The following is a 13,604-nucleotide window of genomic DNA, read 5'->3' as shown; positions in this document are numbered from 1 at the left end:
GTAAAATGTCTACTTCCATCTGCAAGATACTGTTAGCAGCTAAGCAAGGCAGGTTTGTGGATACAGAGCAGAGTGCTCCTACCAGTCCGGTACCAGAGGAAGGTGGACACGGGCACTGTCCCAGGAAGGGCAGTCGGGAAGCAGAGATGAGGGCCCACCTCAGTCTACTTCATAAGTGGACCCATAATTTTACCCAATGTTAGCTTATGACCATGCTTGAAGCATCGCCATTTAAATAGATATTAAAATGTAACTTAGCCTGGCAACTAAGGAGCTGCAGGATTTGCGTATGTTTAGAAATCCATAACCTGAAAAATTTTATTTTTATGTATTCGCTTTGATGGAGAAAGCAAGAAAAATTTGTTTTGCTAATTGAGAAGCCAAATATTATCCTTCGTAGTGATACTCAGAAGGCATTTTCAGGGAATAATGTTTCAGTTCCTTGGGTTAGTATTTGTCATACAGAGGCATTTGGAAGTCTATTAAGTCTGAAAGCTTCTTTTTCCCTTGAGCACGGATGGCTCAAGTGTAAGCACACTGAGTAAGTAGGACAGCCTAAAAAGAAAACAATTGTTCGTGCTGGAGTTGACTGAGCCATTTCCAGGCAGCCTGAATCTAGTAGATCCAAGAAATGCTCAGCATATAATTGTGCAGAGGACGCAGAAAGCCTCTACAGAGACAGGATCTCTATCCCAGAGCTAAGCTAAAGGGAAATGTTTTTGGAAACAGTAATTTAACATCCTAAAGCTTAATGGGCTGTATTTCAAGCCCGAATGCTCATTCCCAGTGTTTGCTAATATGCAGCCATGGTCATCAGACAACATGAGATAACTTGATTAAAAATACAGAGGCTTGGCCCAGTCCCAGACCCTGAATCACAGTTTCTGGGGCAGGGACCTGAAAAATCTGCTTTATATGAAGTTCCCGAGTTCATTCTGATGCACACAGAAATTAAGAACTACCACACTGGTTTAAGAGAACAACACAGCACCTACCCTGATATAACCCCAACTCTTCCTCTCCACTACCCATAAGGTAGTGTGTGCATTAAAAAGTGGTAAAAATATCAGGAACAACTCAGGATTTTGGTATGGTCCACAGGTACCAGTGATGAGAGAAATATCTCCATAACCCAGGGGTTGGGAACCTATGGCTCGTGAGCCAGATGTGGCTCTTTTGATGGCTGCATCTGGCTCGCAGACAAATCTATAATAAAAAAAATAATAACGTTAAAAATATAAAACATTCTCATGTATTACAATCTATTCATTTCCTACTGCTCATGTTCATGGTTGTGGGTGGCTGGAGCCAATCACAGCTGTCCTCTGGGACAACATCAAATTTTTATTGGATCATGCGTAAGGTACACAGGTCATTGTATGGCTCTCACAGAATTACATTTTAAAATATGTGGCGTTCATGGATCTCTCAGCCAAAAAGCTTCCCGACCCCTGATATAACCCATTCATAGGTTTTCTCATTCTTAAAATTCTCTAAATACTTCCTTTTCAGAAGAAATTTGGGAAAATGATTTTTAAAGTCTAATATTAGCTTGACATGATGATGGTTGTAAATAGGAAAGTTAATATACAGTCATATATTTTTGTATCCAGCTAGGGACTTTGCGGCCCAATTCAAAATGTAACATGTCAGAATACTTAAGGAATGCAGCAGAGACCATTTAGTCTAAATATTTCAACCTCATATAACATTTAAAAAGAACAAATGTTTGCTCTTTATTAAATTTATTGGGGTGACATTGGTTAATAAGATCATATAGGTTTCCAGTGTACAGTTCTGCGATACATGATCTGTGTATTGCATTGTATGCCCACCACCCAAAGTCAGATCATCTTCTGATTTTTAACTAGAATAAATTAAGTAACCTGTACTTCTGATAATATAAAAAAGTACATTCACTGGAGAAATCTGGAAAGTGCTGGAAAGCATATGAAATAGAACAAAAGACATTGATGATCCGCCTTACTAGAATGTAAGTTCTCTAGGCAGAGGTTTCCCTTTGGGCATTGCTGGGTACTGGTTCCTGGCACTAGTCAAGCTGGCTAACCAATAAACATGTGACTGAAGTCAATGATAACTATTATTGATATTTTGACAAAATTCCCTTCAATCATTTATATACCCATCCATGTCTTCTCCCTCGTAAACATTCATTTATAAGTATTTTCTGATGTTTCATTCCTTAAGAGACACTGTTATACTAGAATTTAAAGAGCATAAATATATATTTTTTTAATTTAATACCTGCCCTCTGAAAATTTTGTACCCACTTACAAAGCTGTATCAGATTGCCTCTTTGTTTGCTTTTGCAAGTGTTGTGACAGTAGTAGTTTACTAGTTTTACTTGCATTTTTTGATGATTAAGAACTTTGAACTTATTTTTCATGCTATGGTCATTTGCATTCTGTTTTGGTAAATGCCTGATAACTATTTGTTCACATTTACAATGGACAAAAGCTGCCATTAAAAAATTTGAGACTGGCCCTGGCCGGTTGGCTCAGTGGTAGAGCGTCGGCCTGGCGTGCAGAAGTCCCGGGTTCGATTCCTGGCCAGGGCACACAGGAGAGGCGCCCATATGCTTCTCTACCCCTCCTCCTCTTCTTCCTCTCTGTCTCTCTCTTCCCCTCCCGCAGCCGAGGCTCCATTGGAGCAAAGATGGCCCGGGTGCTGGGGATGGATCTTTGGCCTCTGCCCCAAGCGCTAGAGTGGCTCTGGTCGTGACAGAGCGACGCCCTGGAGGGGCAGAGCATCGCCCCCTGGTGGGCAGAGCGTAGCCCCTGGTGGGCGTGCCGGGTGGATCCCAGTCGGGCGCATGCGGGAGTCTGTCTGACTGGTTCCCCGTTTCCAGCTTCAGAAAAATACAAAAAAAAAAAAAATTGAGACTAACCAGTGGTGGCACAGTGGGTAGAGCATTGATCTGGGATGCTGATCTCCCAGGTTTGAAACCCTGAGGCCACTGGCTTGAGCACAGGCCCACCAGCTTGAGCGTGGGACAGCCAGCTTGAGCATGATCGCTGGCTTGAGTCCAAAGTTGCCGGGTTGAAGCCCAGGGTCTCTGGCTTGAGCAAGGGGTTACTAGCTCAGCCTGAGTCCCCTCCCTCCCATCAAGGCACATATGAGAAGCAATCCATGAGTCCCTTCCTATCTCTCTCTCCATCTTTCTCCCATGTGCGTGCATGCACATGGGCACATGCGCACACACTGACAATTCATGAAGTCTTTACATTAAAAGAATATAAGTTCTTTTTAATTAAATGTTGCAGAATTTTACCCAGTTGATGTTTGCCTTTAATACTATAAGGTTTGTTCTATTTAAGATTTTAGTTATCTAGTGGTTATCCTTCTAGGTTTGTTTTGTTTTGTTTTGACAGAGTCAGAGAGAGGGACAGATAGGGACAGACAGACAGGAAGGGAGAGAGATGAGAAGCATCAATTCTTTGTTGTAGCTCCTTAGGTGTTCAGTGATTGCTTTCTCATATGTGCCTTGACCGTCGAATTACAGCAGTGAGTGACCCCTTGCTCATGCCAACAACCTTGGGTTTCAAGCCAGCGACCATGGGGTCATGTCTATGATCCCACGCTCAAGCCAGGGACCTCAAGCTGGTGAGCCCACAATCAAGCCAGATGAGCCCGCGGCCTAGTCGATGACCTCAGGGTTTCGAATCTGGGTCCTTTGTGTCCCAGTTTGACGCTCTATCCACTGTGCCACGATCAGGCCATAGTATTTTCTTATGACTTTTTTCAACCCTGAGATAAACCAAAAGTAATCAAAGGTACATATCTGCTCATTATGTATGGGGATCATTAGTTTAGAGTTCAATTTGGTGAAGGTGTCTTTATTTTGGGAAACATGGCCTGATTACAGTGTTAAATAAATTATAAATAAATGAATAAACTTTTCCCACAATTTCAAAATTATGAGGAATCTGTGAAAAAGTATAATTGATTATCCAATGAGTTAACACCATTGATGGAAGAAATACAAGTTGTAAGCATGAACATTTAGAATTCTTTTTTTTTTTTCACATAGCCCTTAAATAATATTTTCTTACCATTCACTTTTCTTAAGATTGAATAAGGTAAACTTGAAAAATGGCCATTCATTCTTCTGGTCTTAGTCATCTTTTAAAAGCTACCCTGTTGCCTGACTTGTGGTGGGGCAGTGGATAAGCGTCGACCTGGAAATGCTGAGGTCGCTGGTTCGAAACCCTGGGCTTGCCTGGTCAAGGCACATATGGGAGTTGATGCTTCTAGCTTCTCCTCACCTTCTCTGTCTCTCTCTCCTCTCTCTCTCCCTCTCTGTCTCTCTTTCTCTCCCTTTCTCTCTCCTCTCTAAAATGAATAAAAAGAAATTAAAAGCTACCTTGTTGATTGTTATTCTCAGTCTCCTATCTCTGTCCTTCTGCCATTGTGAATGAACTTGGCATCTAAGCCCAGTCTACTCTATCAATTCACTTCTGACTGTGGTTCCACGAGGGCTCAGACACTATATTTAGAGGCTAAAGATATACGGTGATATTTCCCTGAACTTCCCTGCTCACCCGTCTGTCCTTATTTTAGGATTGATGGTAAAATCAACTATCGTGAGACTGTAACTGAATTCAGTTGAAATTTATTTTTAAAGGACAAAAGGAATCAGTTTTATCTTGCTTTTAAAATGACCTAGAAAGTAGGCCCAATTCAGTATGGTGGAAATTCTCTTTGGTTTTAATATTTAGGTGAAACAATACAAACTAATTTGTTATAAAATTTAAGGAATTTTCAGATTACTCCTAAACTTTGTGTAAAGAGGGTGTTTCTCTGTTTTTAATAATCTGAGGTCACAGAACTACACTAGAATTCACTGGGGGGAAAAATGCATTGTTGTACTATGGTTCTGCCAAACATCTTCATCTGATTAAATTTATGACATGTCCTAGCATAACTTACACTGATATAGTCTCTAACTCCACCTAAGAAAAATTGTAACATATTTCTGAATACTCAAAACTAAGAATTTAGTTTTGCTAAATATTTGAGTGAAAAGCTAAGATTTTATTAAACACAACACTGTTTATTACTAGCAGGAATTATGGGTGCTTCACTCTTGAATTCTTTGATGAATCAGAATTTCCCTCAAGAGTACATAAGTGCCTTAGGTAGGGTCATTCCTTATTGGTTTTGTACCTCCAGAATTCATCTGACATGTAGAAAATCTACACACACCAAAGAAATTTATGCTGAAAGAATAACTCTGCAGAGCAAAGAATGGTAGAGACAGAACGCAGCCACGAGAAAGAAATATTAGGCCTAATTTGGCTTCAGTCTGATTTCTGACTATGATAAAGGGAAGTGGACAGATTGGCAAGCACCACCAACATCAACAATGACATCTGATAAACAGCTCTCAGCAGAGCAGTGGAGTTTTAGTGCCGTTGCTCATTTCCTCTCCCCTGCACTGTGACTTCCTTCTTCGGGCTTCACTGCATTCACAGTGAGAGGCACTGAACACTAGTGGTCCAATTTAAGCATTCATGAAGAACACAAATGAGCAGTTTAAGATCCTCTCAGGAATTTATATTAGATAGTATATGCTCCTTGTGAGCTAAAAATAGTAGTCGTGCTAATTAAAAATTATTTTCTGACATAAATTTCCATGTTTATAAACAATTAATAGGTAACGAAACTTCGTTTTTTGTAGCCTGATCCAGCTGTTCTGTATTTGAGGCTACCAAGCCTCAAATTGGTTTAACAATAGCCCCTCCACGCTGCGGGGGAACCTGAAGCCTTGGCAGACTTGGTTAGGGAGACACTAATGCCCAGCGACTGGCTGGCCGGCTGGCTGTTCGACTGGCCGGTCGGCTGGCTGGCTGCGACGGTAAGTTCGCATCCCACTACCTCCTCAGAAAAGGAAATGGGACAAGTTAACTTGTAAGGTTGAATTTACTGGAGAATTATTAGATTTCTTTTTTGGCGGGGAGGGGTTAATGTTAGGTTTATTGAAATGTACTTTACATAGAGCAAAATTTACCCTTTTCAGATGTACAGTTCTATGAGCTTGACAAAGAAACAGTCATTTAACCACCCCTGAGCAAGACACAGAATATTGCCATCACCACAAATACTTTAACAGGCCCTAGAAGTCACTGATGATTTCTGTTTTTTGATGGTTTTGCATTTCCCAGAACGTCACCTAGACAGAGTCATACAGGTACCCAGCTTATACCATATTTTGTGTGTGGCTTGTTTCATGTCATACAATATTTTTGAGACTCATGTGTATTGTTGCACGTAGCAGTAGTTCATTCTTTTTTTTACAACTGAGAAGCATTCCACTGTGGGCCCACGACAACCTGTTCATCCTTCCACTGGTTGATGGGCATATTTAAAAGACTTTGGTTATTATAAATAAAGCTACTATAAACATTTTGCAGAAGCCTCTGTATAGACATATATTTTCATTTCTCTTGTAAAACAGATATCTGATAAAGAGTGGTGTCCTGAATAAATAAAGCACTCTCATTACTCAGTAATAAGAAAGTGAACAGCTCATTTAAAAATGGAAACATGTTTTGAACAGACATTTCAAAGAGAATCTACATTAACGGAAATGAACATATTAAAAGATACTCAAGGTCACCAGTCATCAGAAAAATGTGAATTAAAACCACAATGAGATACTGCCACATGCCATTTGCATAGCTAAAATTAAAAAATGAAAATGAAAAAAACAAGTTCTCATGAGGATATGCAGGAACTGGAAGTCTCACACATCATTGGTGGGAATGTAAAATGGCACAATCAGCTTGTGTTCATTCATTTTGAGGATTCTTAGATTTCTAATTAAGCATTCACAATCTCTCAATGTATCTCACCATCTCAATTTATTACAAGTAACACAAAAGATATATGACTCTCCACAAAGAAGAATAGAAAACCGGGAGAAAAACACTTAAGAACCTGTCATTAAAAGACTCCAAAAAAGACTGTTGGAAATATCTCCGTGAGGAGAGATCTAGTATTTTCATTCTCTTTAGATGGTTTCTAGTTGATCAGACCCAGAGCCATGTTTATAAAGTAAAATCTGAGATACCACCAGACAGCTCTACAAAGGTAGGGATTTTTCTTTACTTCTCTGAGGATCAAGCCATGTTGAGAGCCTTATTCCCGAAGTGTACCCCAAGGGAACGCCATAGAGCCTTCGGAGCCGGTGTTCTGTGACAGCATCCAAGTATATCCATGTGGATCATTCAGCCCCCGATCGGCCAGAGCATTGGAATATATTCTCTCTCCTAGACAAGCTTCATCTTTATTTCTATCCCAAAGTGCCCTATACATGTTTTTTTTTTTTTTTAACTTCTGCTGTAATAGGAAGGTTGGAAGCCACTTTTAACACATGACACTGATATACTAACCTGGTAAACTTGAATAACATGTATAACCTGCTGGCCACTACGGCCAAAGAACCTGAATATGCATCTTAAAGTACACTGAATAGCTTGCTCATCCACATGAATTAGCTCTCCAGCATAACCTGCAAAGCTGAATTACTTAATTGAACTGCTCCTTCCCCTCAGGTAAGATACCTGGTTGACTGAACCATTCCTGTCCTGTTTTGGGGGGAGGTGGGTTCGAAGCACTGATTCTGCCCTTCACCCCATCAGAATGGCCTCTGCCTTCTTTGGAAGCACAGTAAATGTGGTTGCATCCCGGCATCCCAGTTTTTTGAAAAGGTGCCCAGACAATTCTGCTGTGTAGACAGACTGAAAACCACAGAGAGTAAGGAACTGCCTGTTTACAAACTAGGGCAGACTGTTAAATCCATCTTCGAAAGTGGCAGCTGAGTTGTTAATCGGCATAAACAATCGGAAAACATTCAGACCTAGCTATAGCTGCTTATACAGTTTTGATAGCAGGCGAAATTCTCCCAAAGCCTTTTTCACCGTGAATTATCAGATGGCTTTATAGTAGAAATATTTGCTGGGTGAAGACAAGTTCACAGAATGAAGGAAATGGAACTAAAGCAGTTAAGTGTTTTCAACCCAGGTGGCATCTTAGACTCACTTTGGGACAGTTTAAAAAAATACTGATGCTCAGGATTCACCACAGATCAATTAAATCAGACTCTTCCAAGACAGGCTGGGATATGGGAACATTTTTGAAACTCCTTGGTGATTTTAATGTGTAGTTGTGCTCAAGACCCCTGTCCTGAGGCTTAAAGGGAGGTTCAACCTGCCACTCGAGAATTATTAGGCGATGCTTCTGTCTCGGTAGTACTGGGGAGGGGTTTGAGATTCTGCAGGTGCCACGGCGTGATGGTGATTAGGTGAGGGGCTAGAGCACTGGTTCTCAGACTCAGCTGCACACGGGAATCTTTGGGGAGTAAACATCCCCACAATACCTGGACTCTGCCCGTGGAGACTCTGATTTCATTGGTGGAGGGCACGCTCTGGGTGCTGGAGTTGTGAAAGCTAAGTGATTCTAATTGGTATCAAAATTTGAGCCCACCACGAGAGAGAGGGGGGAGAGAGCCACAACTAGTAAATCCGGCTGAGGAGGAATCAGAAGAGTCCCACATGGAGGGGCAAGTTGCATCAACAGTTTCATGGCCTACAGACCAGCATCAAAAAAGCCTGGCTTGTAATTTTCTCTAGATTTGGAAGCCCTGCCCCCTCCCTGCATTCCCTTGAGGTAGCAAGCAGGTGGCACTAAGCAGGGCCAGTCCCTATGGAAGGCACGCGCACTGTCCCCCGAGCCAGGCCTACCTGCTCTGTGCATCTATTTGTATTACCTGGCTCATCCCGCGAGCAATCATGTTCAAGAGCTCTGGTTGAGCAGTGCCTACTGCATGTTGACTCAGGTCACTTGGCACAACTGGCAACACCCGTCAGAGCTGTCTTTAATCAAGAGTGATTGTACAGAAAACAAATAGTCAACACAACAGAATTTGTAGGCACTGCCCTGATGTATGTGGTAAAGGGCTATCCTGCCCCCTAAAGCTGATACTTAGAACTATTGAGGGCCACACTGTTAGTGGGAGCCCACCCACAGAGCGCAGCAGCCGTCGAACTCCCAGCTCAAGGCACTTCACCACTGTGAGAAGATAACAGAAACAACCTTACAAGGTTATGAGCATGAGATAACAGACACAGAGCACCTAAGAAAATGCCCGGTAAATGCTGTGGTAAATGCTCAGTCCATGTTAAGCTGATATTATTACCCATTTTGTTACCTATGCCCTTCACCTGTTCATAGGAGCGGGGTATGCCTAGAGCATGTTGGGCAGCAGTTTTTATTTTATTATTATTATTATTATTATTTTATTTATTTTTTTTTGTATTTTTCTGAAGCTGGAAACGGGGAGAGACAGTCAGACAGACTCCCGCATGCGCCCGACCGGGATCCACCCGGCACGGCCACCAGGGGCGATGCTCTGCCCACCAGGGGGCGATGCTCTGCCCCTCCGGGGCGTTGCTCTGCCGCGACCAGAGCCACTCTAGTGCCTGGGGCAGAGGCCAAGGACCCATCCCCAGCGCCCGGGCCATCTTTGCTCCAATGGAGCCTTGGCTGCGGGAGGGGAAGAGAGAGACAGAGAGGAAGGAGGGGGGGGTGGAGAAGCAAATGGGCACTTCTCCTATGTGCCCTGGCTGGGAATCGAACCCGGTTCCCCCCACACGCCAGGCCGACGCTCTACCGCTGAGCCAACCGGCCAGGGCCGGGCAGCAGTTTTTAGACAACTAGACTGTAACTTCCTTCAAGAGACTGCAAAGTCTCCTATCCTGTTAAAGAAGCCAGAAAATATTTTGTATATTAACCCAAACCAACCACCCACCAAACACACAAATCCTACCAGAAAGGATTGAACTGAAAAAGCTCTAGATTTAAAAAGCCTGAATCCATCTGGGGAGAAATGTCATCAGCCTTCTGTGGTTGGTCCAGCACCTCAACTTTGTATGAATAAGCCGTGTGTCCTTTGTCTTGTCTCTCACTCCACTGACTTCCTTCAGAAACAACAGCTCCCTCCCATGGGGAGGCTTCCACAAGGTACCAGTAAGTCATCAGTAAAGCAGTACTGGAAATGAACAAATAAATCCATACGTACTCATTCCAGAGGACTCTTGGGAGCTGAGGTTTGTTTGTATTATATTTCTTATGTGTCAAAATACTTCAAACCTATGCTGCTAGTCTATTAGAGACAGACAACTTTTGTTGGATATTAATATAAATAAATCTCTGTGTACCTGGACTGACAATTCTCCACATACCAATTAGCCAAAATAGAATTTGTGTACAATTCAATTTATAACAATTAATGATAGCATGATTGATTTTTCCAAAAATGTGCTTTGCTATTGTGCAAGTTACTGTAGACTAAAATAATTTAACATCTTGCCTTCCTAAGTACTGTATCTTTCATTTATATCTTTATTAGGTCTTTCAATAGAAATGTTTCTTAAAGGGCAAAGAGGTGATGCTAACCCTATTCTGAGAAGTTCTGACCTACAAAGCTGATCAGATATAATATAGTACTATTTAGCAAATTTGTATTCACAGAATTTATTCTAATATATAAAATAAAAAAATCGATAAAATGCATTTCAAAATACTAGGCAATGAGATCTCATTCATTTGTTCATGGAAAAAGAGTCAAACAACGCAGTCAATCTAAAATATCTCTAAGCTAGTGATTCCATAAAGATCATTTTTAAATGCTCACAACACTCTTATGTCTTGATTTTTTATAGTTAGCAAAGAAAGAGAAGTGGGTTAATACTTCTTAGCTAGGCACTCATAATTGTGTTTGCATTTTCTAAGGCATATTTCTCTTTTAATTACACAAGGCATCCTTGATCGAACAATTACAGTGATTCATCTTCTCTTCTGTGGAACCCACTTAGCACTTCAGGGCAATCAGCCGTACTATGCTTGTGTTGCTTAGTTCAGTGAAAATTCTGAGGCTCAATTTTTTAGCCCTAAGTAACCGGTAAATCTTTTTTTAAACGACGGTTTTTGGAAAAGTGTAACCTGGTGGCTAGATGAAGGCATAATTTTTGTCACCTCATCCAACTCCATTTCCTGTATGAGAGAACCAAGGGATCCCCCAGCTGCAGAGAGTGGGCTGGGACACCCCGAGCCCTGCCACTCGGCCCTCCCCACCCCGGGACACCACCCGTCTGCTGGGAGATACAGTACTCCGCTTGAGTTTCTTGCATTTCCCCATGTCTTGCTGGGTGTGCCGCGTTTTCAAGGCCCTGAACACTCCCACCTAGGCCATTTCTCAGTGTTGTTTGTGCAGCTGGTAACCGTGAGAGATGAAATTTGCCCCACATATCAGAGCTATTAAGAATGGAGGCAGGTCTGTCATTCCAACGCTTTCAATGATACAATATGTCACATAACCACTTTCTCCAGTATGAAAAGGAAAATCCTCCATTTCTTTTCTTTCCTACCAACTCCCTTCACCAACACACCAACAAGCCCAACCATTTTTTTTAATTTCAAAAGAAAGGTATATGTTTATGTGCATGTACTGTACACACACACACACACACACACAGCATTACATCTAAACCATGCCGTCTACCTGCAGGAATAAATTAATGAAATCCAATATTGGTACCATGGGACACAGAATAGCTAAATTTTGTTAAATTTTCCAAAATAAAGCACTTATTTATTGCCAAACAATACAACCAAAGAGACACTAACAACGTGGGTTGCAGCTAACAATTTACACCTATGTTATTCATTCATGTTTCATGTATCCTTTCTAGGGTCTTAATTTCTTGGAAAAATATTTGCATTTCTAACAGTTTATAAAGCATCTCACATTTTCAGTTGGGGCTGCCAAACAGGCTATTTTGAAAGCACAATATGCATTTTCCAGAAGTCCAATTCAAAGCTGCATGTATTCAATACATGTTAACAAGCACTTGTGCTATTAACTATAGGCTAGAAGACACATCACCTTTCATTTCTTGCATTTACTGTCTGAAGTGGGAGGAACAATTTAACAAGGAAGCAGCTGCAAGAACAAAGAACAGATCCAAAGCTGAGTGGCTCTTAGAGTTGGATAGTAAAGTACATTGTGCAATTAACAATTATATTAAGAAATGACAGGTGTGCTCCAAGTTGACCATTTTCTGCAATGAAAAATCAAAAAGCTAACCTCACAATAAAAAAAAAAAGCTCTATTAACACTATGGACTATAGGACATATTTTCCCTGCCCACCCCACTTTTCCGGAAACAGATTAATAGGAGCCAATTGTGGAATTTAAAAGACTTATTTTATTCCCTTGATGGCATCACACAACTGCAGTTAAAGAAAAAAAAAAAAAACACAACTAACCAAAAAAGCAAGTTTATTTGTTTTCTAGTGCTGTGTAACAAGGATAAACTTAGTGGTTTAAAACAAGAGAAATGCATTACCTTGCAGCCTGTAGGCCAGCGGACCGTCTCTGCTCAGGGTCTCACAACTGGAGAAACCAGTGTCTGCCGCATGCGCTCTTACCTGGGGGCTCCGGGGAGAGGTGCTTCCAGAGGCACTCAGGTCGGCTGTTGAAGTCAGTTCTTCGGGCTGTACAATCAGGTCCCCGTTTCCTTGCTGGCTGCCCCCGTCCTTAGCCTTGGGCTCCCTTCCAGCTTAAAGTCAGCAGTAGACAGTCTTCCTCCCTGGACTCCCTCCCACACTCTGAATCCATCTGCCAGGAAGAGTCCAGTCCCTTTAAGAGCAAACCTGTTTGGCTCAAGCCCACAAGGGCACTCTCCCTACCTTAAGGTGAACTGACTTGAGACCTTCATTACCTGAGCAAAATCCCCGACAGCTGTACCGAGGTTAGTGTTAACTGGGAGAAGGTGTGTGTGCACCAGAGTGGGAGCACTCGGGGCCCTTCCAGAATTATTTATAGCAGCAGGCAAATCAGGACTATAGTTTCTCCAATAGGAATTAATTAGGTTATTATCAGTGGTCGGCAAACCACGGCTTGCGAGCCACATGCAGTTCTTTGGCCCCTTGAGTGTGGCTCTTCCACAAAATGCCACGTGCTGGCAAAGGCCAGCTTAGGAGTACCCTAATTAAGTTAATAACAATGTACCTACCTATATAGTTTAAGTTTAAAAAATTTGGGTCTCAAAAGAAATTTCAATTGTTGTACTGTTGATATTTGGCTCTGGTGACTAATGAGTTTGCTGACCACTGGATTATTTTACTTGACCACCATTTTGGACTTTTGTATCTTTTCTAAAAATCAACTTTCTTGGTAAGAGGTCTGCTGCTCAGGCTTAAAAGAGAAAAGCAACATGGAAATAAGAATTCTAAAAGCCAACTGCATTTACTTAAAAAATCGATTTCAATCATATCCAAGTAATTGATATATCTCATCATGCTAGCCTATTGATTTTTTTTAGGTTCATTTTAATCAAGAGTGAAATAGTGACAATAGTGCTCACTGAAGGATTAACGAGGCATTGATGATGTGGGAATGTTGATATGTAGTTATTTGACAATGAAAATGATAATTTTCATATTATCAGCCATTCTCCTGAATTAATTAGAAAACCATGAGGAAAGACAGAGGATTGAAGACTGTGGCCCAGGGAAAG

The sequence above is a fragment of the Saccopteryx bilineata genome, chromosome 4 (genome assembly GCF_036850765.1).
Source record: "Saccopteryx bilineata isolate mSacBil1 chromosome 4, mSacBil1_pri_phased_curated, whole genome shotgun sequence".
Classification (NCBI taxonomy): domain Eukaryota; kingdom Metazoa; phylum Chordata; class Mammalia; order Chiroptera; family Emballonuridae; genus Saccopteryx; species Saccopteryx bilineata.
The sequence above is the reverse complement of the archived record's forward strand: the minus strand, read 5'-3'. Positions refer to the sequence as shown.